This window comes from Rhineura floridana, chromosome 9, assembly GCF_030035675.1.
Source record: "Rhineura floridana isolate rRhiFlo1 chromosome 9, rRhiFlo1.hap2, whole genome shotgun sequence".
NCBI lineage: Eukaryota > Metazoa > Chordata > Lepidosauria > Squamata > Rhineuridae > Rhineura > Rhineura floridana.
The window spans coordinates 92,494,619-92,517,863 of record NC_084488.1 but is presented as its reverse complement, the minus strand read 5'-3'; the positions used below and the strand labels follow the sequence as shown (position 1 = coordinate 92,517,863).

At 42.6% G+C, this 23,245-nt stretch overlaps 1 protein-coding gene across 2 annotated transcripts in view; it reads left to right on the top strand.

Annotated features, from left to right (window-relative positions):
- The first annotated feature begins 9,214 nt into the window (after positions 1–9,214).
- SGMS2 (sphingomyelin synthase 2) overlaps positions 9,215–23,245 on the top strand; it is a 57,133-nt gene continuing 43,102 nt past the window's right edge. Inside the window, exon 1 of one of the 2 annotated variants that reach the window (XM_061585443.1) lies at positions 9,215–9,283. The gene's annotated coding sequence lies outside the window, so the exon portion shown is untranslated. Of the gene's footprint in view, positions 9,284–10,339; positions 11,264–23,245 lie in introns of those variants that run through there. The other variant, XM_061585441.1, reaches the window with a different exon arrangement.

Here is a 23,245-nt window from a genome sequence, read left to right as displayed (position 1 = left end):
CCTGACGCTTCTCAGCCCTCTACTTCCTGGACTGTTGATAAGAACCCTGTTTCATCTGATGAGCCCATGGAGGCTCCACCCCCCCTCACCTCGCTCTCGGCGGCGGGAAAAGCGTACCGGGCAGAGGCTGGGTGTACGAAGGAGTGAGAGATTGCGCTCAAAAACTTTCCCTATATAAGTCTGCTGAGTATTGAGGGGGGTGTTGAGTCAACTTTCTTCTTACATCTCAGAGCATGGCAAGAGTGTAGTTAGGGATTCTTAGTGAGTTAATGTAGGGTTTTCTATGAATCGCACTGCTTTTGATGTATCCATTACTCTAATAAAACGAGATTTACTTGCACCAGCGTCTCAGTCTTCTGGTATCGACTCTGGACGGGACAGCCCATCAACAGTTAGCATCTGGACAGCAAATTGAGCAGGCACACAGGTCACCAGTCACCTGCCCAGTTTTACCCACTAGGGTGAGATGTATTGTTTTCTATTTTAATTATAAGGCTGGTTCACAAGGATTTTTAGTGTGAGTCTGGGGCTACTTGCATCCCCGTTAAATTTGCATGGTTCACATGACGTTGCAGGCAAAGAGAAGGTAGGACACAGTTTTTCCCTTTAAATCCACATTAAACCAATCCGGGGATAATGTGAAAAGTGAAGGAAAAACTGTCTCTGCTTCGCTGTGTTCCTGCATGTACGCTATTTGCTTCAATGTTTTTTGCTGGACAGGTGGATCCTAGCTTTCAGATACTCCCCTTTCTCTGCCCACTAAACTCTCCACAAGTTCCATTTTGCTTCCGGTGGCTTAACCAGCCACTTCCAGCTTCGCTCTGTCCTCCTGCATTTGCTATAGCCTTCCTTTCCCCCATTAAGTTCCTTCCCTCCCCTTGCTCCTTGAAACCAGTGATGCGCTCCATTTCCCAATATCATCGTATCCCCAATTACAACCAACGTGGCAGAAGGCAATCACACCCTCCCCTCCCCTTTCCCTTCATTAGACCCCGGTTTGTCCCACAGTGATTTGCCAAGAGGGAGTGACTGGCTGGCTGGGATTCACCTCAGCCTCTGCAGTTGGGAAGAAAGGACGGAAGGGAAGAGAAACAAGTGAGAAAGTGTCACACACTCTCCCCTTGCCTTCCCTTTGTCTTGTGGGGGAGACTTTCCCAGACAAGAAGCAGGGAAATACACATGCACAAAGTTAAAGGGCGGAAAAATGCCTCATTTTTTCGGAGAGGGAGAAGGGACAACGAGGCTGCAATAGAGGAACATGGCTCCTTAAGTCAGTGCACCACTCCGTGGCAAAAGAGAGGCAGGGAGCGCCATTCCTCCCTCTCTGTCCCTCACATACACACACACGAAGAAGAGGACTTTAAAGGGGAAGGGGTGCCCCCTCAATCCCTATTATCAAGAAAGCAAAAGGGACAGACCTAGTTCCAATCGCTCTAGCCTTTCTTTTCCCCCCTCCCCCCAAATAAGTTCCTTCCCTTGCTCCTTCAGATGATGCACTCTGTTTCCACGTTAATTAACATTAATCCCTGCAGGATGGTTGATGTACCCCCCAATATCGTTGTATCGCCCAATTACCAGCGATGTGACAGAAGGCACATGTGCACGCACACACACACACTCTCACTAAAAATTGCATTTCATACATACTTAATAAAAAAGGGTTTTTTACTATAAATATGTCAGGAGGAAATGAAACTGACAGAAAAAAGTTTTTTGTCACCCTCTTGGGGCTTCAGCGTGCAATTGACAAGAAACAGTGAAACAACCTCCCCCTTCTCCATTAGCAATACTCCAGAGAGTAAACATGTGAATTTGGGGGCGGGGCCACAAGGAAACAGCGATATTAAAGCAACTATGTGAATGGAAAACAGTGGATTGGAAGGTAAGAAGTGTGAACCTTGTAAAGCCATCACGATGGCAAAAGCTGCATCTTTAATCCGAACTTTATCTCCCATGTGAATGGGGCCTATAGTAAAGATTCTAAATTTGTGTCTACACATACAAATTACCATATCAATGTTTTAGGCAAATCAGTGTTCTCGTTCTTTCTTTTTGATGACACATTTCTTCCTTTTTTGACAATATATATAGGTGGCCATCCTAGTTAATGATGAGGCTAATTACTAATGAATTCTAACAAATCTTTCATAAGTGAGCTAAAAATCAGATTCTTGTTATTCCATGTTTTAACAAGGTTGTAAACTGTAATGTGTCAGTCTTTTTCCTCCTTCCCAGAACATTTATTTGACTGTAGCATCAATAATGTTCCTGCTCCTCCTCCTTCTGATGCAATGGAATATAATTACTTAGGACTAACAGTCTGCTACTTCATTGAATGTAGAAGTGACACTGTTAGACATGGTCCAGCAGCTTTGTAATCTCAAGACACATCTGCACTGTAGTTTTGAAGGTACTTCAAATTACCAGAAGCCATCCATTAATTGTGCGTTGTAGCCATCTGCCGGTAGCAGGAATAGTCAATAACAAACAGACACAAATAATTTAGTCCTCAAAGGTAGTGCCTGGGCTCATCAGAATAGGCTGATCTTCCCCCTCACTGACAATAGGCTATACGGAGTTGCCATTCAAACACACTTTGGAAACTGTAGACTTAATTGTAAAGGAAGCTGCCCTAGGGCACAATCTAACTCACTTTCCGCCAAACTGGGGTGAGTTGGATGCTATGGAGCCCGAGCTGCGGCTGCAGGCTCCTGGCTGTGCCAGGCTCCTCTGGCAGCAGCCCTCTGCCATGGCTGAGCTGTGGTGTCACCAGAAACCTGCTGGTGCTGCCAGGGACCCACTGGGGACAGCCAGCCTGGTGAACGGAAGGCCAGCAGAAGCCCCCAAAATGGGGCATTCCAGGGGTGTGGCGGGGAGGAGCCATGGGGGGACTTACACGAGATCCTCCTTGTGTTCAGACCCCTCCCCCAGGTCCCGATCCACAAACTCCGTTGACCAAAAGGCCAGTGCAGTAAAATAATTTTCTTTATTCCCCATTGTGACCTACAGGGAGTGCTTACTCCCCAGGAGGCCTGTTAGAGCAAGTGCTTTCTGGCCAGCTCGTGCGCACAGCTCCTGATGGGTTCAGCCAGGCCGGCGGCTCCCAAGCAGGAGGAGGATCCCAGGGAGCTTTCTGCTGGTTCTTCTCAGTGCCCCCCCCCCACTGGCTCCCTAGCATTTGGATAGCTCTGCGTGACAGAGGCAGGCCACTGACTGGCATTGGATCTCCAGGTTTTCAGATTGGGGTATTTCCCAGCCCTACCTGCAAAGGCCAGGGACTGAACCTTGGACCATCTGCATGCAAAGCTTGCGCTCTGCCCGAGCTGTAGCCCTTCCACGAAGCATACACTGAACATGTGTGTGAACTTATGCATGCAGGCTTTTTAGAAGTTATGTTAAATGTGCATAAGGAAGAGGGGGCAGGGCCTGTGCAATCTCCTATACGTATTAAATATATTTTCCTGGTGGGATGATATAAAGTTGTTTTATACTTCGTAAGACCATTGGTTCTTCTATCTCTGTATTGTCTACACCGACCGGCAGTGGCTCTTCAGGATTTCAGACGGGTCTCTCCCAGCCCTACCTGAAGATGTTGAACACTGAACGTGGGACCTGTTGCATGGAAAGCATGTGCTCTACTACTGAGCCACAGCCCTTTTTTGGTATGTGTGGCAGACATCACAGTCCTAATATACTACAATCATTTCATTAATCCATACAAGCAAAAAGGTGAAGGGGGGGCTGAATAAGGATTGTGTAGTTGTATTAACATTACCCATGTTGTATAATGTAGTTTTTAGTGGTTTCAGTATCGTTCTCATTCTGTTCATTTGTTTACTCAGTCTGTGAAGACAAAACAGTGTAATCCTTAAAACACCTACAGTTCCTGTTCACTTCAGATTTAAGCACTGTGAATGTCCAGCACTCGTAAAAACTGTCCTAAAGGGACTGGGGTTAAAACCAACATTCTTCAACCCTATAGCCCATTCAGCATGAAGAACACATAACCTTCTTTGAATTGTTGTGCTTCTCTTTCTTCAATCACGTTTTAGCATGAATGAGCAAACTTGTAGATTCCCAGACTGAAGATTATGGCCTCAGTGCTCCCCCATGGTTCTACTATTGCTGTGCTATCCATGGCTAAACCATGGTTTAGCTTGTGGTTTATCTCCCAGACAAAACATGAGTGATAAGCAAAGAACAATCTTTGGTTATAGCTCACAGTTTGCCTGGAGCAAGACAAACCACAAACCTGGGTTCAGACATAACACCAAGTCAAAACATGACTTAGCCTTGGGTAGGAGCACTGCTGTCACAATCTTCACTCTGGACACCGTTTGCTCATTTGCACTAAGCCATTGTTTGGCTTAGCATTATTTGTGATCTGGATCAATGTATGACATCAGAAAAACAGTTTCAACAAGGGGACCTGAACTAATTTACTATAGCAAATATAGTAGTCTAAATAAAGTGGCCCTACCTATTCTCAACAATGCATAGTGTAATGTTTGTAGAGCTGTGAATCATATATGTTTAGTAGGAATGAGGTTGGGTAACAAACATCTAGCCAAGCAAGAACAGTATTTGTTCCAGGAACTTTTCTTCAATTGTAATCTCACCTTTTCCCATTAAGGAATTTCAGTTATGTGAAAAACTATACCACAGAATTCCCTTTCATGTTGCTCTTATTGGTACAGGAGTCACATATGAAACATATGCTGCCTTATACAGAGTCAGACTACTCATCCATTTAGCTGAGTATTGCCTGCACTGACTGGCCATTCAGGGTTTCAGACAAAGGTCCCTTCCAGCTTTACCCAGAGATGCGGGTGGATTGAATCTGGGATCAGCTGCATACAAAACAGATGCTCTACCACTGAGTTCCAGCCCTTTCTTATTAGTTAGGGAATTGGCAACTGTAGGTAATACGGATACAGCTGCATTTCCAGCCTTATACTTTTGTATGTGTGCTTATATACATGCTGATAGGCACCCAGTATACAGAAATCACAAACTTTACAAAACATTTACTTATTTTATTATTAGATTTATATGCTGCCCTTCCTCTCAATAGGAGTCCAGGATGGCACAAACATTGTTTATTATTTTCAAATAATAAACATATAACAACATTTAGAGAAGAAACAGGCTTTTGCATCTATTTTGCATATTCATACTTTCTAAGTAAGAAGTAATCTTCATTAATCTGTATTGTTGGTAAGTGGATGGCAGGACTTAAAGAAGCAAAGAGAACTGCAAACCTTTTGGAGCCTCAAAGTTCTCACATTCCAAAGTTCCCATACTTTGTGCCCCTCCACTTAAATGTTGGGAACAATCCTGAAAAATAAAGTAATAATAATGTTTGGAATATATACATAGAGAGAGAGAGAGCATTTTCTGTATGAGTTCAAAACACTTCTCAAACATTATCTCAGTCAACCTTACAATTGCCATGTAAGGCAGACCAGTATTATTATCCCCATATTTCAGACTGGCCTTGTCATAAGAGAGTGGCTTGTCAAAAGACTACTTAATTCATGCTTGGCTGGGGAGAGATTTGAACCAGGGACTCCAGCTCATACCTTAAATAACTACCAAATTTTAATTTACGGTATTACACAGGATTTTGCATGGACTGCACCAAACATGCATAAGGCTGTCATCTTTTATTTATGCCTTTACTGCCATTTAACAGATTTCCTTTCTCTTTAACAGCTCTGTTACAGATAGGACTGGGAGGGGGAGCAAAATGGGTGTGTTGTGTGGTTTGTGGAGATTGGATTAGAATGTCGGGATGGGGATTAGCTAGTTCCTATGTGGTCTTTGCACTCTGACTCATAACCCTGTCCTCCAAAGTAGGGGGCAATATCTCATTACTTGACAAAAATATTATGAAGATGAAAGCCCACTAATGACTGAGGTGCTCAGGTGCTTGTTTTAAAATTTTAACTATTAAGTGGAAACAACAGATGTAAAGCGGAGGTGGAGCTCAGAGATTGCATTCTAATAGTAACCTTCAAATGAAAACAGCTAAAATATGCATACAACAGGGGTGTAAAAGTGGTACAGTCAAAGAGCACTATTCCAAATTGCTGAACTAACAACAGTGCATCCAGTCTTAAGGACACAATTTTTCATCTTTCCCCCAAACCTTGGTGCCTCTCCTGCATTCTAGCTACAGTGCTTACTTAAAGAACTGCCTGGCATCTTTCTGGAAATCATCACAACTTTAATGCACAAGCTAGACTGTGTCCATTTATAGTAATACCATCTTCAATAATGCCACTGCTGATCTCATGAAAGAAATGATGCAATGAAAAAGAAATTGGGTTTGCTTCAGTTAAGATGAACAGAAACGTTTGCCCTGAAAAAATCTTTTTAAAGAAAAGAAAGCAAATAGTAAGGAGAGTGGACTCCACTCTTCTGTTAAGAATGGAATTTTCCTTACATATGGAACTTCCATAATAATTATTCAGAAAGAGCATTTAGTATTTAGTTATTTTAGTTTGTTGCTCTTTTCCTGTTGCAGCAAGACAACCCTTCCCCTCCATTGACCAGCATATCACACCAGAATAATTATATGAAAAGGGTTGCATAAAATATCAGTTTTGCCGCATTTCCTGGGGGAAACAATTTAAGAGCAACACATTTTCTTTGGCCTGGAAGGGCCATAGACTGAGGAAGATTTGTAATAACTCATAACTAAAATTGGTTTATAAAGGACAAAGTCTGATACATAGTGTAAGACTTCCTAATAAATCCAGCTATCACTTTTGACGCCAGTGTTGTGCGCCTCCCCCATCTCTGAGGGGTGAGATTTCCGGGGTCCCTGCACTCATCCAGGGTTTGGTTTCCTTTGAGAAGAAGGTCAGCGGAGACTGCACTGTCTTTATGAAATATGGTTTGTTTATTTACACACATTCCAACCTGAGCTCAAGGATGGAGGGGTTCAGTGCATCAGCATTCCAATATCCTGCTTTTCCATCTGGGTTGCAGGAGGCACCCCAAATGCCATGGTGCAGAGAGCCAGTCTCTCTGCCTTCCTTCAGTCTCCAAACATTATCTGCCTAAACTCAAAACTACAAGCCTCTGCTGGGCTCCAGGAGGGGGGGGGATGCTCTCCTGAAGAGTTTCAATGACAAAAGGGTCTTCCTGGCCCATTCACCATTGCTGGGCAACTGATCGGCCCATTATCTTATCTGGCCAATCTATTTGGTTAACAAAGGAGAGACTCATCTGAGCAGCAGAGTGAGTTTCTGTCCCCGAGGCATAGGATTCCAAATCAGAGATTGGAAGGGGACCCACAGGAATCATCCATCCCAACCCCGATGCTCATAACACTACTACACCCTTCTCTGAAAAAGGTCTGTCCCAGACCTACAAACAAACAACAGAATAACAGCTTTTCCTACAAAGAAATAACAGGTACAGGTTAGTAAGACATTGAAATATACATCATTAAAAGCATAGTCATATTACAGTCTCATTTCCACACAAGTACAAAAACAGTACATTCCCTTACAGCACCTTTTTCAATTAATTACTCTCTCTTTAGGCTTCCTCTTCTTTCTTGGAGCTCCCAGTCACAGTTCTGCATCCAGACAGCTTACCCAGTCCTCATAACTTGGCAGTGGCCAAGATACTGAGTTCCCGACATGTTTAAGCAATATTACAGCCTCAGTACTGGAGCTCCTTTGTCCTGGAGGAGAGCCTGGCTGGGAGTCCAGAGTCTGTGAGTTCAAATCCCGCTTGTGTCTCCTGGGTGTCAAGGGCCAGCTAAAGGTCACCCCCACAGTGAGTGGCTCAGGGGTTATGTGCCGTGCCACCTGTGCAGCCGTGGGCAAGCTGCATAGTCCCAAGGAGCCCAGTTGCCCCCCCAGCTGGCAGTTGCGGACAAGGAAGGGGCTGGCTTGTGCAGCTGTGGCAAGCTGAGCAGGCTGTAGCCAGCTGGGGAAGACTAGCCTCAGAGGGAGGCAATGGTAAACCCCCTCTGAATACCGCTTACCATGAAAACCCTATTCGTAGGGTAGCCATAAGTCAGGATCGACTTGAAGGCAGTCCATTTCCATTTTCATCACAAAACAGGTACTGCTTCTGGGCTAATGATTGTCAACTATGGGTTGAAATAAATAATGGAATTTGCTAGTCAACTGCACGTGATCAATCACTGAAACAGCCTTAGTTTAGGACAAAAAAAAAATCAAAATCCTTATACTATAATGGTATATCTGTCAATGCTTTATAAGCCTTTAAATGGCAGAAAGTACATATATTATGTACAAGTTTTGTATAATCACATGAAATGGCTTAAAAATATATGTCTATGATTATAAAAATATACTAAGCAATAAATCATAACATTCAGGAACTTCTAGAAATGTTCCTGATAACAGGTGATGTATGCTTAATCTTGAGTACACAATTCTGACTCCATATAGATGTTGGTAACTCAATAATTTTATTTTACCTACCATGGTCAGGGAAGGGCAGGGTACTGGGTCTGGATTGTACTTAAATGCACAGTGCAGTTAGTTCACTGTGCCTGAGTACAACTCAAGAACTATTTGTCTCACATTTGCACATATTACATAATTTGTCTATAAACTAAATATTACTGTTGCTTAATATTGAGCCTTATGCAGGACATAAAATGACCCAGATCTGGAAGCAACAACCTCATTAAAATTATGTGTAAATAACATAATAGTATTTTTTTTTTACCAACAGGAACCTGTTATCCAAAAAAACAGAGTGACTTATTTATTTACATTTATTTCCCAATCAGTCTCAAATCCACAGGATGGTGCACAGATTGTCCTGATGATCTCATGCATCATCGCAACAACTTTGTGAGGTAAATTATCCGAGATTACAACTTGGAGAAGGCCAGTTAGTAAGTCTCTCTGCATGGCACAGAAATGTGAATCTGTGTTCCCAAACTATACACTTTTCCCTGCTATATCCAGATAATGTACTCCAGATAATGGGGTACACTAATTCAAGGCTCTCCTCAATCTCCTTTTAGGCCTTTCCCATTAAAGCTGCTATCACCCGCACTAGTTCTAACTGCTCAGCTGCCACAAGCAAAATGGCTGTGCCAGGAGAAGGGGCTGAGGTAAATCAATCACAGTTGCTAAGCAACCACAAGGCACACTTCCTAGCCACCTCCAAGCTCACTGTTCAGTGCTAGGCCTATCAACTAAGACAAATGTCTGGCCCTGCAAAAAAAATGAGACACCTCTTCTTGTCTCCAGGACTACCACAGGTATAGGAGTTTTCTGAGGTAAAATTTACCCATGACCATAGATATTTATATAATAGGCTTACCTAAAAGCTTAAAACTCAAGTTCTATGTTCTTTTTTTAAAATGTAGGCCTTTAGTGCACTGTGATACATGCCTTGGTCTGCTGATAGTACTACAGGTTGTTAACAAGCCTAAACTATGTAGAATTGCTAAGCCAAAGAAGTTTGTGTGTAGCTTCTGTAAGGTAAATGCTTTCAACTTGTGAAATGTTATTTCTAACATGTTTTTATTCACAATTTATATCCTGCCTTTCCTCCTGAAGGAGCCCATGGCATTCTCCAGCTGGTTCTCATGTTCATAGGCCACACTTCCCACTTCTGCTGCTGTATTAACCCTTCCATCACATTTGTATGGTTGCAATTGCACCCCCTTTCTCTGTAAAGTTGCCACCTTTTTCACATGCCTTCATTTTGTTTGTTGCTTTTTTTTTATAAAAGTGGCAATCCTATGTCAGTATCTCTTCTCATGCTGTATCACGCACACTCATATTGAAAATGTCTTATTATTATGCTTAATACATGCACAGTCCAATCTTCTGTCCGCTTACTTGGAATTAAGTCCCATTGCTTGATGGGGCTTACTCCCAGGTAACAGTGCAATCCCAATTTTGCCTACTCACAAGTAAGTCCTATTGAATTCAGTAGGGCTTAATCCCACTTAAGTATAATTAGGATTGCAGCCTGAGCATGCCCAGGATTCCATCCTTAAATCCATTGTGTCGTATAAAGTAACTGTTTTTGCTCTTCAGACATCTGAGTGTTGTATGGTCTCTGACTACGCGGTCTGGAAAACGTGAGCTCCTTTAGGAAAGGATGTTCAGAGTGGTCCATGCTTACTTGGGAGGTTTGGGACTAGGTGGCCTTTTGACGTCGCTCTTTTCAACCCTACAACTAAAGTTATCGGGAGTTTTGATCGCAGAAGCATATTTCGGGGGGGGGGGGAGTTTGAAGGAGAGCATCTTATACGAAACATGCATGACAGCGCACAAGAAATCACGAAGGGGAGTGTATTTGCAAGGTAGCGGGGGAGGGGAGGGTCTAGCAAAAAGCCGAGAAGAGAAGCAGAATTGGAACCCTTGAATTCCGCCAAGACTTAATCCTAAAGGGAGTTTCCTTCTTGTAGCTGACGTGTTAAGGTAGCCTTAAAATACAGAGCAGGATTTTTCAAGCTGAACCTTGCTCGTTTTCCTTGAGTATCTGCTCCACAACTCTCTAACTCAGAATATTTTAATTGAAATGGAGTGAAGTGCATGTATGCACCAATCCATAGTTTGGCTTGATCCTTATGCCAAATCTTTCCTTTCCCCACCTTTAGCGCCTGACTGGAATGGGACTTCCTATAGCCTTGATTTAATATATATATATATATATATATATATATATATATATATATATATTTCCCTTCCTCTAGAGGTCTTAACCGGTTTTTCTAGCCCAGCCTTCGAATAGCAGCAGGGCTAGGATGAGTCACTGTTTGGAAATGGAGTGGGCGTGTGTGTGAATGTAAGAGAATGAATGATGTCAGGCGAGGCTGTGGTAGACAGGGGAAGGGAGGGGACAAGCAAAGAGCATGAAACTGGCTGTAAACACAGCGGCGGCTCCAGAAGCAGCAACGGCATACCAGTCCAGCCTGCCAGCCGTTAGTCTCTGTCTCCCAGGAGCCGCCCTCACGTAGAGGAAATATCTCCAGCTGTTGCACTACCGAGGTAACGGTGCATACGGCATTCGCCTGAAGAGGTGTGAGTCAAAGAGAGAAGAAGAATAGCTGCCTGCAAGGGAAACGGAAACTTTCTTCTAACTGTTTCTCCTTGCGGCTCCTAGCCCAGTGGTGGGAGTGCCTCTGTTTCTGGCCAGAGGACCTGCGAATGCCAAAGAGCTTGGAGGCTATAAAGGAGGCTTCTCTACCGATTGCTGGAAGGCAGAGCTATCGTTGAAGCTGTTTTTCTCTCCACATAAATAGGTAAGTTACGGTATGAACTGGTGTGTCAGCCGGGGGTTAGTTGTGCATAAGAAGGAAAGAATACTCAAACACTAAGTGGCTTTTTTACAAGAAAAATCTGGTGTGCATGGAGGGCGGCGAGAGATTCTTGTGGTACTAAGTATGCGTATGGAGTTAACCCAATCATTTTATCTCATATACTAGTTTATACTGATTTCTAAACATTTTAGTTACCTCCAAAACCTTTCCGTTTTTGTACTTGTCTGCTTGACGTTAGTTTTTAATAGCGCAATCCGTTGTATGTCTACTCGGAAGTAAGTCCTACAGAATTCAATTGTACTTAAACCCAGGGTAGAGTGTATAGGATTGCATCCTAAAGCTTTCAAAGCTATTATTGATTCGGGCAGAAGGACATTTTCTGGGTACCTACAGTGCAGAATGGGTTGTTGTAATATGAAAGAAACCGACAAAACCTTTCTGGCTTAGTCTTACTAGTGCAAAATACTGTGAAAACTTTAAGTGTAGGCAAACTTTTATTTAAAAGGACACGTTTTGGTGGAAGACTTCTGTCTCACTTCTGTCTCAGTGATGCCCCATTGGTTTTGATCTGAGCTTCATTAGATGTGCAAAAAATTTCTGTAATCCAGTTTATTTTCAAGACTCTTTTTGTAGAGGATGTGGAATAATGTCTTTTAAATAGTGGTTGCTGACCAGCTCCAGGCGCTATTGGATGAAACCGATTATCTAGATCCATTTCAATCGGGTTTCAGGCCCGGTTTCGGCACTGAGACGGCCTTGGTCGCCCTGTTTGATGATCTATGTCGGGAGAGAGACAGAGGAAGTGTAACTCTGTTGATTCTCCTTGATCTCTCAGCGGCTTTTGATACCATCGACCATGGTATCCTTCTGGAGAGGCTTGCGGAGTTGGGAGTTGGAGGCACTGCGTGGCAGTGGTTCCGCTCCTACTTGGCAGGCCGTCTCCAGAAGATAGTGCTTGGGGAACATTGCTCGACACCGTGGGTACTCCAATGTGGGGTCCCGCAGGGTTCGGTTTTGTCTCCCATGCTTTTTAACATCTATATGAAGCCGTTGGGTGCGGTCATCAGGAGTTTTGGAGTGCGTTGTCACGAGTACGCTGATGACACGCAGCTCTACTTCTCCTTTTCATCTTCCTCAGGTGAGGCGGTCAATGTGCTGAACCATTGCCTGGACGCGACAATGGACTGGATGAGAACTAACAAACTGAGACTCAATCCGGATAAGACTGAGATGCTGTTGGTGGATGGTCTTTCCAATCAGATGGTGGATACATATCCTGTCCTGGATGGGGTTACACTCCCCCTAAAGGAACAGGTTCGTAGTCTGGGAGTTGTTCTAGACTCTTCCCTGTCACTTGAGGCTCATGTAGCCTCTGTGGCACGGAATGCGTTCTACCAACTTCGATTGGTAGCCCACCTACGTCCCTACCTGAGTAAGGAGGATCTTACATCACTAGTACATGCTCTGGTAACCTCACGTTTGGATACTGTAATGCGCTCTACGTAGGGCTACCTCTGAAGACGGTTCGGAAGCTACAGCTGGTGCAAAATGTGGCGGCCAGACTGCTAACAAGAACGAAGCGGTCTGACCATATAACACCTGTTTTGGCCCGCTTGCACTGGCTTCCAATACGCTTCCGGGCCAAATTCAAAGTGTTGGTATTAACCTATAAAGCCTTATACGGCGCGGGACCTCAATATCTGTCGGAACGCCTCTCCCGCTATGAACCGGCTCGTACACTACGGTCTGCTACGAAGGCCCTCCTCCGGGTCCCGACTCATAGGGAGGCCCGGAGGGCAGTGACAAGATCAAGGGCCTTCTCAGTGGTGGCCCCCGAACTATGGAATAGTCTCCTCGAGGAGGTTCGCCTGGCGCCGACACTATCATCCTTTCGGCGCCAGGTTAAAACCTTTCTCTACTCCGAGGCATTTTAATTTTTTGTTAATGATTGTAATGTTTGTAATTTGATTTTAGCCTTTGCTGTTTTTAGATTGTGAAATTTGATTTTAGACTGATGTTTTTGTATTATATTGTATTTTATTGTATCTATGTTCACCGCCCAGAGAGCTATTGCTAGTCGGGCGGTATATAAGTTTTAAAAATAAAATAAATAATAAATAATAAATAGAAAAGGAAGTTGATTTACACATAGCATTGTTATGCTAGGTAGTTTATTATCTAAAAATATAGACTATTCCAGTATGAACATGAACTACAGTTTGGACTGGATTCACAGTCATGCTTAGAACAGACTCATTGAAATTTGGCAGAGCAATTCAAACCCTATTGTGCCTGTGGTATTGGATTCTGTTGGCCTTTAGAAGCTGGCTGGCCACCTGTGAAGTAACATCCTGATCACTCCGCTGGCATGGAGCTCCCCCTTCTGCCTGTTGAATGTTGCTTTTGAGCGGTGGGGCTGATCTGGCCTGGGATCGGTCAGATCCTGGGCTGGCCCTGCTGCTGCTTGTCAACATCAGGCCCAATTCAATTTTTTTTTATACATCTGTTCTTACATTTCTTTTAGAATTTTTATTGTGTTTAAATTTTTAACAGTTTTTATTTTATTTTTAATTGTATTTTTTATCACAGAAGTGTTTGCTGCCATGGGCTTCTTTGGGAGGAAAGGCGGGATATAAATTTAATAAATAAATAAAGTAAGGCCTGATTGCTGTGCCAGGTCCAAACTGGCACAATGAACTGCCTGTCCTCCCACCTTTCACCCCAGCCTGTGCGCTGCAAGGCTGCGGAGATGGTGGTGGTGGTCTCTTCCCCTCTGTAAAGTTCTGCTAGACCCCTGTGGGGGGGGGGAGAGGTGGAGTATAGATTACTCCTTAAGTTTGTCATGACCAAATGAAGTCTCATGGACTTTGAAGGGCTTACTTTAAGCATGTCTGAGCCTGGCTTTTTAATTACTTTTTAATTATTTGATATTTTAAAACAAAACTTCTAGATTTTCAAACAAAACATAATGTGCTAGCCATACTCCCCATTGCGTTGCATACTAATATTACATATGGGAAGCTTGCTTCCTGGGAGTTGTTAGGTCTTAGTGAGCTTATTGTTGGATATTTAATTCTCCTGTGGAAAGGCTTGTAAATACAGTATAAATCAAATGTCCCTAAAAGAAGTGTCCTCATATTCTTCCTGTCAGCAGTGTACTGAGTTTGGTAAACACTAATATTTGAAATGACTATTTAAAATAACTATTTAAAATTACAGTAGGGCCCCGCTTTACGGCGCTTTGCTAATGCGACGGTCTCAATTAGACTAAAGCCCCACACATACATGTTCTTCAATCAGACTGAGAATCTCTTTTTCAGACCATAAAGGTCTATGTGACCAGCTCACAAACTTCATTTAAATGAATTAGAATTTCTGATAAAAATCTCAGTTGTTCCTTGATTGTTTTGCTTTGTACTTATACTGTGGTGAACAGACCTTCCAGCCTATCATGATTATAGTATAATCTCTTGGGGATTTTCTACTGAAAGATCTTTATAACTATTCAATATATTCTTAATCAGAGCTTCTAGTCATTATGTGTCTTTTGGGGCTTAAACGTTTAATTGCATGATACTGAAATCTCTCATTGCGTCAGTAGGAGTAATATGCCAGATTATTTGCAGATCATGTGAAATTATGCTTTGGATCCAAAGAACCATGACCAAAAACGAATTAGCTGCTAGTACTGCTCTGCAAATGCTTGTCCAAGCATTCATTTATTGTTACAGTAGGTAGCTTCCAGTAGGTAGGTACAGTAGGTAGTAGAAGCAATTCTCCTGCTTGAGCAAGTGGCAGAATATATTTGACTTGAGTTCCACTATGTGAGTAAATTAAACTTTCTACATCCAACCCAATGTTTTCTGAATTCTTAACTATAGTAGAAAATTGGAAACTGCATATTCACTTACCAGTCACATAATTAATTATATTAAACTGCAGAGCCAAATTAAGAATGCAGATATGTTAACAAGCTTTTCTTTTCTAAATATTTCATTTTATTAATCAAACATTTAGGTGTGCCTATAGTTAAGTGCTGAAACAGGAAAGTGTAATAGTTTTGGTATTTCATTATAGAGAGGATAAAATTTGCATTGCAAGCCATTTTTTACTGTAGTTATTTCCTTAGGCAAGTAACTTCAAGCATAAAAGAGTTGAGAATGGTTGTTTATATTTTTAGTAATCATTATGTTCCTAAAGTGTGTGGTTGTAATGGTTGCTAGCTTTAGGGTTTCATACTCTGTAAGTAATTGTTCTAATGCCCCCAGTTCTTTCTATAGCCCAGGTTAGTTTTATGGAACGGTGTATATCTTGTAATGTAAGAATTGCCTTGCAGGTGTTTGTGTCTTATTCCATTCTCCTGTAATAATATACTTCTGGATGCTGATCCACCTTCAGTATCAGGCAAAAAAGGGCACAACTGCATCCATTTTTACATTGCAAAATGCATATCTCTTTGTAAACAAGTGTCAGTTTGTGTATATGGAATTGTAACATGAGAAGCTGCCCTTAATGGCTGCAACCACTGAAAACAATCATAGTTACAAAAATGAGAGTACTCTGGGGTAAGTGGTTTGAAGACTCTAGCCAAGTAGACACTTTAATGCTCTAGGGCTGCCATCACCAACTGCTCAAAAAGAATGTAAGCTTAAAACCACCTATGCCAACTTTATGTGCATTCCTCTTTTGTCTCAGAAATACATCCAATAGGGCACTGGGGAGGTAGGTGAATTATCTGGAGCAGGGGTAGCCAATGTGGTACCCTCCAGAAGTTGGACTACAAATAATAATAATAATAATACAGTCCTTTGCTCTGAGGTCATAGGGCAGGTTATAACAGTTTAAAATATATCCTTAAAAACAACTTAAAATCACATCCCATCATCATAGACAATTGGCTGTGCCGGCTGGAGTTGATGGGAATTGTAGTACAACAACATCTGGAGGGTGCCAGATTGATTACTTGCCACCTACTGTTGCCAGCCAGGATAGTGCATAATGTAAAGGGAAATCAAATCAGACAACTAATTTTAGTGATCACTACTCTTCAGACATCACTGAAACAGTGTGAGAAGTACTCTTTTGAGAATGCATGAACTGAGCCAAAGCTTCATTAGAATCAAGACATTGAGATAAAGATAAGTAATATTTTAGCAATACAAGTTATTTCTATTGAAATTTTAAAAGCTCTCTCATATTAGCAGCATTATTCACAAGCAAGAGAAGGCTGACTATGTTTGAGTTTGCACGTAACACCAAACCATAATTTAAAACAAGCTGTAGTTATAATATGAATAAGCAGTGTGCTGGTGCATGCAATGCAAAAGTTCCAACAGCATTCATTCTCAACTGCTGCCTTGCATGGATGAAACAAGTCTGGCTTGTTGTGTTGTCCTGATCTGGGCTCATGGTTTGTTTTCTCCAAACAAGCTCTAACCAAGATTTGTGCTTGGATTACTGCTTCATGCTTCCTTTGGAGGGGAAAAACCCCATAAACCCAGGTTCAGATGACAGAACAAGCAAGACTCTGTTGTGTTGCATCCATGGAGTCGGGGGATGAGCATTGTGGGAACATTTGAGCAGTGTGTGCTAGCACATTGCTCATTCACATTTAAACAGTAGTTTGTTTAAGCTATGATTTAACGTGGTATGCAATATTAACTATACTAGGCCTTTATTACTGAGGTGCAGTTCAAGAAAGATATCAGCTTTCATATTGCATTTCATGACTGTACTTAAAGTAGCAAAGCCCGATTCTTAATGTAAATTATTTATCTATGGTCAGGCTTCTAATAATTTTAAGCCTTTAAATCAAGCTTTTATTTGTTAAATCAACTAGCTTTTGCTTGTTTACGGGACTGAATTTTCCTTTTCTTTTCCTTTTCTAAATGAGCTACTTTAGCTAACAAGCTACCTTTTTATAAGCTACTCTTTTTTTATTTAAATTGTTTTTATTTGGAAACTATTTATGGAAAGGTTAGTTTATCTAATTTGGGCCTAGGTAAGGTAGTCTTTACACCATGTTTGTTAACTCTATATGTAGGTGCCATAACAGTTCATTTTAATATGGATACAAAACTGCTATATGCCAAGCAGATGCTGGGAGGATGCCTCTTAACAGAGACATTGCTGTCTTTGCAGATCTCAGCCTGTTTGGAGGCTTATTGTACCATGAACACTACTGTCCCAGATTATTCCAAAGAGCATTAAGAATCACAGACATTACTGTCCCAGCAGATGCTGTGAGATTTATTTGGGAACTAAAACAGGCATTGATATAAATGTTTCTGCAAGACAGATAACTACTGTTTCCTCAGATGTGCATCTGCTCAGATAACTGTTTAACTATACTGGCTGTAGCTGCACAGCTATGAACTGAAACTTGGGCAGATTTTGTCCGATTGAACTTGAGATTTGCTTCTGAATAAATGTGCATAGTGTTCAGCTGGTAGGCAGCAATTGTATGCATGTTTACTTGGGAGTAAGGAGTAAGGCCATTTTAACTTAACGGGACTTGTTTCCATGTATAGGATTGTGCTAGACTGCTGCATTTCAAAGCAAACTTGCTTGTATATCCCGATTGAAATCAACTGAATTTACTTTTGAACTATGTGTAAGATTGAGCTTTTTGAAATGTAAGCTCTACCGTCTTGCCATTCTTTGCTCTTTTCCAGTTATTCTTACCTAAGTGGAGAAAATTAAAACTTCAATTTTAATATAGTAAAAATGCATGCTTCTTGGTTCATGTGAATAAACTGTGACTGTCCTGTTCATATGCAGTGGTGAGCCATTGTCTAAAATAATGGCTTACTGTGCATGCTACTCAGTTGTGCATGCCCCCTCCCCACTGTGCTGCACTGGGAGAAAAAAGTTGGAGCACTGGTTTAACATGTATGAATACCACTGGTTTGTTCATCAGAACAAGCCAGGAATTACAAGCCAAGAAAAAACCTAGGCTTCTGGTTCATAGTTTGGAGCAAAACAAACCACAAGCACTGGTTCATATTTGATGCTAAGCCAACATTCTGGTTTGTTTCCTCCCCACACAGCACAGTAAGGAGAGGGTGAGCACAATTGAACTGCACACTCATGGTAAGCCATAGTTAATGGCTTGCATTTGTATGCAAGCCAATGGTTAATGACTGCATGGATATGAGGTTATGCAATATGATGCCAATCCTACACGAATAAAGATACTAAAACATTGGAGAGAAGTATATGGTTGCAGTTTTTGCTATGGGATTTTTGTTTTCAAGTTCAGCTGCTTCCTATACTCTGGCAAAAATATTTGTTGTGGTTTTATGGGGGTTGTTTTTTGTTTTTAGAAAACTTCATTTAGGCCCCAAACCTGTACGTTCCCCAAGATTACAAGGCCTTTTAGTGCATTCTTGTTGGCTTTTTATTTCAAGTTTCCAATAGGTAACTTTTTGGAATGTACATTACTGTGGCTATTATATTCAGCAGGTACTAGACAGAAGATAAATGTGATTTGGTGCCAGTTTAAAGGACTTTCAGTCTGCAGATCCTCAAGATGATGTATCATGAACAAGTTACTCATTAGTCTGCTTCATTTCTTTGGGAGGTGGTTAAATAGTGTCAAAGGGTGTTTTTTTTCAGTCTTTAAATGAGGAGTAAAGTGTGGATTTCCCTTCATGTGATGATGAATACAAAACCCAGAAGTTGTCAGTTTTTCTGGATCACTGAAGTCACAGTAAAATTATATGGAAATACATTAATATACATAAAGAACAGAGGTAAACATAGCTGAAGGACTAATAGACAAGTAAGAATGAGCCAATGTGAGGTTAACTAATGAAGTTTGGTTCAGATAAAGTATGTAGTATGGATTTAACATTGGTTTTATTTCAAGAACATAACTGTCTGAATTGACAAACTAGTTACAGCTATTGCTCTGCCTCTAAGGTAGCAATGGTCTTCAGTTCTGAGTGCTCAGCAGGCAAGCAGCTGTGAACAATGTTTTTTCTGTACGCCTGGAAGCTCAAACTGTGATTTATAGTCTAAACTTCAGTTAGCCCAAATCATGGTTTGGTGTAATGTTTAAACCACTGGTGGAATTCAGAACTAGCCCTACTGAGAATAGGCTAAGGATGCAATCCAACTCATATTTATGCCAGGCTGAGGGGAATTGAATGTGGTGGACCCACTCCTGAGCCTGCAGGGTCCTGGCTGCATTGGCAGAAGCCCCTCACCCCGGCTCAGCCACGGCAAAGCTGGGACCCTGCTGGCTTAGCCGGGGGTCCACTGGGAAACCCCAGCCTGGCAGAAGGGGTGCCAGTGGAAGGCCCTAATAAGGGGTATTCCAGGGATGTATCAGAGGAGGAGCCACATGTTATGCAACATCCAACTTATGCAACATCCAACTCTCACTCAGAGTGTTCCTGTGAATCCTGATCTGGGCCAAAGTTACACTGAGAAAAAGGTCGAACTAAGAAGATAATTCTACTGGAAGTCAATGGGGAGTGCTTACTTGCTAGTAAGGGTATTAGTGAGAGCTGGCTTTTTCTTTTCCATTTGTGCACACAGCTCCTGGCTGAGCTGACGTTCAGCCGGCCTGGCAGCTCCCAAACAGCAAATGGATGCCATGAGCTTTCCGCTGGCTTCCCATAAGTTGGATTGCTTTGTAATTTAGGTTCATTAATTACAATGGGTCTACACTGAGTAGGACTTAATTGAATACAACCCAATATCTATCCAGGAATCAGGCAGTTTGTCAACCACAGGTTTAGTAGGGGAAGAGCTATAGCTCGGTGGTATTATTATTTATTTCATTTGTTAGTTGCCTAATACCAAACAGTCTCTAGGCGACTTACAATAGATTTAAAAAACATACACAAATTAAAACAAGAATTATCGATAAAAACACATACAATCAGTAAAATCTAAAACTCTTCTATACAGTAAAAGCCAAATGCAGACATACATAATAGCCAGTAAAACTTAGAAACTCACCAAATAACAAAAAGAATAATTGGGATATCACACACCAAGGGCCAAAGGCCCAAGTGAAAAGAAAGGTCTTTGTCTGGCACCTGAAGATAGAGATGGTGCCAGGTGTGTCTTGCTGGGGTTGGCATTCCACAGCTGAAGGGCCACCACTGAAAAAACCCATTCTCATGTTGCCACCCTCCAAGTCTCCTGGTGAGGGGCCACATGTAGAAGGCCCTCGGATGACAAATGCAGGGTTGGGTCGGTTCATATGGGAAGAGGCAGTCCTTGAGGTATTGAGGTCCGGAGCTTCATAAGGCATTATGGGTTAAAACCAGCACTTTGAATTGAGCCCGGAAACTAATCAGTAGCCAGTGCAGCTGTGCCAGAATTGGTGTTATATGTAGGGATCGGCTTATCCTGGTCAACAATCTGGTCACTGAATTCTGCACCAGCTGTAGTTTCTGAACTGTCTTCAAAGGCAGCCCCACGGATAACAAATTGCAGTAGTCTAGGATAGTAACCTCTAGGATAGTTACCAGAGCATAGACAACAGAAGTTAGGCTATAACTGTCCATATATGGGCATAGCTCAGCTACCAGTTGAAGTTGATGGAAGGCACTTCATGCCACCAAGGCCACTTGAGCCTGAATCAGTGGATCCAGGAGGTTTGAACCTGCTCCTTCAGAGGTAGTGTAGCCCCCTCCAGAGCAGACCACAACCCATCTATCCAGTATAAAGAATCATCTACTAACAGTGCCTCAGTCTTGTCTGGATTCAGCTTCAGCTTATTGGCTCCATCCAGTCCATTACTGAGGCAAGACACCAATTTAGCACATCACTGCCATACCTGTAGATGTAAATGTAGATCGCATGGAGAATAGAATCGAACCCAGGGGAACTCCTTATTGAAGGTTCTACTGGGCCAAACAGCATTCCCTAAGCATCACTCTCTGAAAACAATCATCCAAGTAGGAGGCTTCTGGAGGCATTTCCTCCATGCCTTCTTCGTTCCTTTAATCAATACCAGCAATCCCCTCCCCAAAATCTGTATCCCATCTTCATCCTCCCAGTCTTGCAGATGGTTTTCCTTGGGGTCTGTGACAGGTACAAACACACTAGGTCCCCATTCAAATGGACAGGATGCCTGGAGAGGGAGATGGAATCCGTATAGACCACAGCAACTCCTCCTCCTGGACCTTTGAGTCTACCCTGATGCTGCACTCAGTACCCGGGAGGGCACAGCTGGGTGAGACCAGCTGCACCCTGTTCTCTCACCCAGGTCTCAGTAATACAGACCAGGTCGGCCTCCTCATCTACAATCAGGCCATGGATAAGGGAAGTTTTATTTAAAGCCAACCTGGCACTCAGTAGCAGTAATCACAGACCTGAGGGCTGTATGAAAGGACAACCATAATCCCTTAGGCTGGAGAGGAGCCAGCACATGGCACAGCCACTAATTGTCTGTGCCATGTGCCCCTTACCTGGCCTGCTCCTCCTCTCTCACCATACTTCCCCTTGCCCATGACCACTGAAGTTGGGGGCCCCTTTGCACTTCCTAGCTACCTTTGTCTCAGGCACATCTTTCCAACTGGAAAGTTTATGTAGTCCAAGCAGCTGGTGTGGGCTGTGTCCTCCCTCAGTGTAAAGGCCAGTGTTATCAGGCCAGGGAGGTAGAGTTTCAGGAGAGCAACAGTGTGCAGGCAGGGCTGGATAACAGCTCACTTGCCATGCTGAGTGGTTCCAGCTGTTGCTCCCCATCCAGCTAGAATCTACCTTACATGCAGAAGGACCCAGGTTCAATCCCTGGCATCTGCAGGTAGGATTGAGAGACACTTCTGTCTGAAACCTGGAGAGCTGATGCCAGAGAGTGTTGACAAAACTAGATGGACCAATGGTCTTATTTGGTTTAAGGCAGTTTTGAATAGGAATTGCTGGTTGGACGTGGTTTATTTAAACATTGTGTTGTGTAAACAAGCCTTATGCTTGGGCACTCAGCCTTCCCCTCCTCTAGTGTGGCTGAAAGGAGACCAGAAGCCTTAGCTTCAGTTTTTAACTAGCTGCAGTTTAGCATTATGTCCTTAAAATTGGTTCATCAGCCATAATTTGAAGTTGGTTTGTTAAGCCATAGTTCAGCCTAAGCAGTTTGGTTTGTTAAACACTGGATTGAAAGCTTCTTGTCTTTGAAGCCATACCAGAGAAGGAGAGGTGAAGGAGGTGTGCTTGTCTGGGAACACTAAACTAAAGTTTTTTGTTAAGTCCAGACAAGGGCTATGAATTCAAAGTCAGCGTTACTCAATAGACAATTTTAGTGTATATATTTATGTGTGCAGATGAGAAGCTTTTCTTATTGCCAAAATAAAAGCTCTAAGAAAAACATCTGTGTTTTTTTCCCTTAGATTGCACTAGTTATTCTCAGTCATTGGAGGAGTTGAGAGGAATGGGTTACCTCTCCTGGAGGCAGAGTCAGCACTATAACACAAAAGTTTAGCTGGTAGCTGGCCAGAAGGGGAGGAACCTTCTCCCGTTCTCCAGTTTTTGACTCTGCCTTCAGCGAGCAACAGAGTCAGCCTATTCCTCCTGGGTCCCCATAAGGGATTCAGGAACAGTTTTAGCTATTTTTTCTGCTCTTCTCAGAGAGTTTATCATCATCAACTGCAGTCGAAGCGCACAGACTTCTGCTTCTCTTCTTTCACTTCCCGCCCTCACTGAATAGCTAGATTGGAAGGAGGGATTGTTCTTTCTGAAGAGGCGCTGGAAGCTGTGGAGGCCGGGATATGTCTCGCGCCTCCCCCTGCTGTCCCTTATTGAATGCTCTTTCATGGTCCCAAGGAGAGGGAAGCTTTCAGGAGTGTTTTAAGACTGAGATTGGTCTTTTGCTATCCAAGGCGTTTTGTTGATTCAAAAAACCCCTGGGGCAACGGGCCTCCGCTAAGCGTGGTTGGCCTCCTTGCCGCATTGGTCTCAGGTAAAGCTGCTAAGCTTTCTTTTTCTAATTGGGGGGGAGGGGCAGCTCCA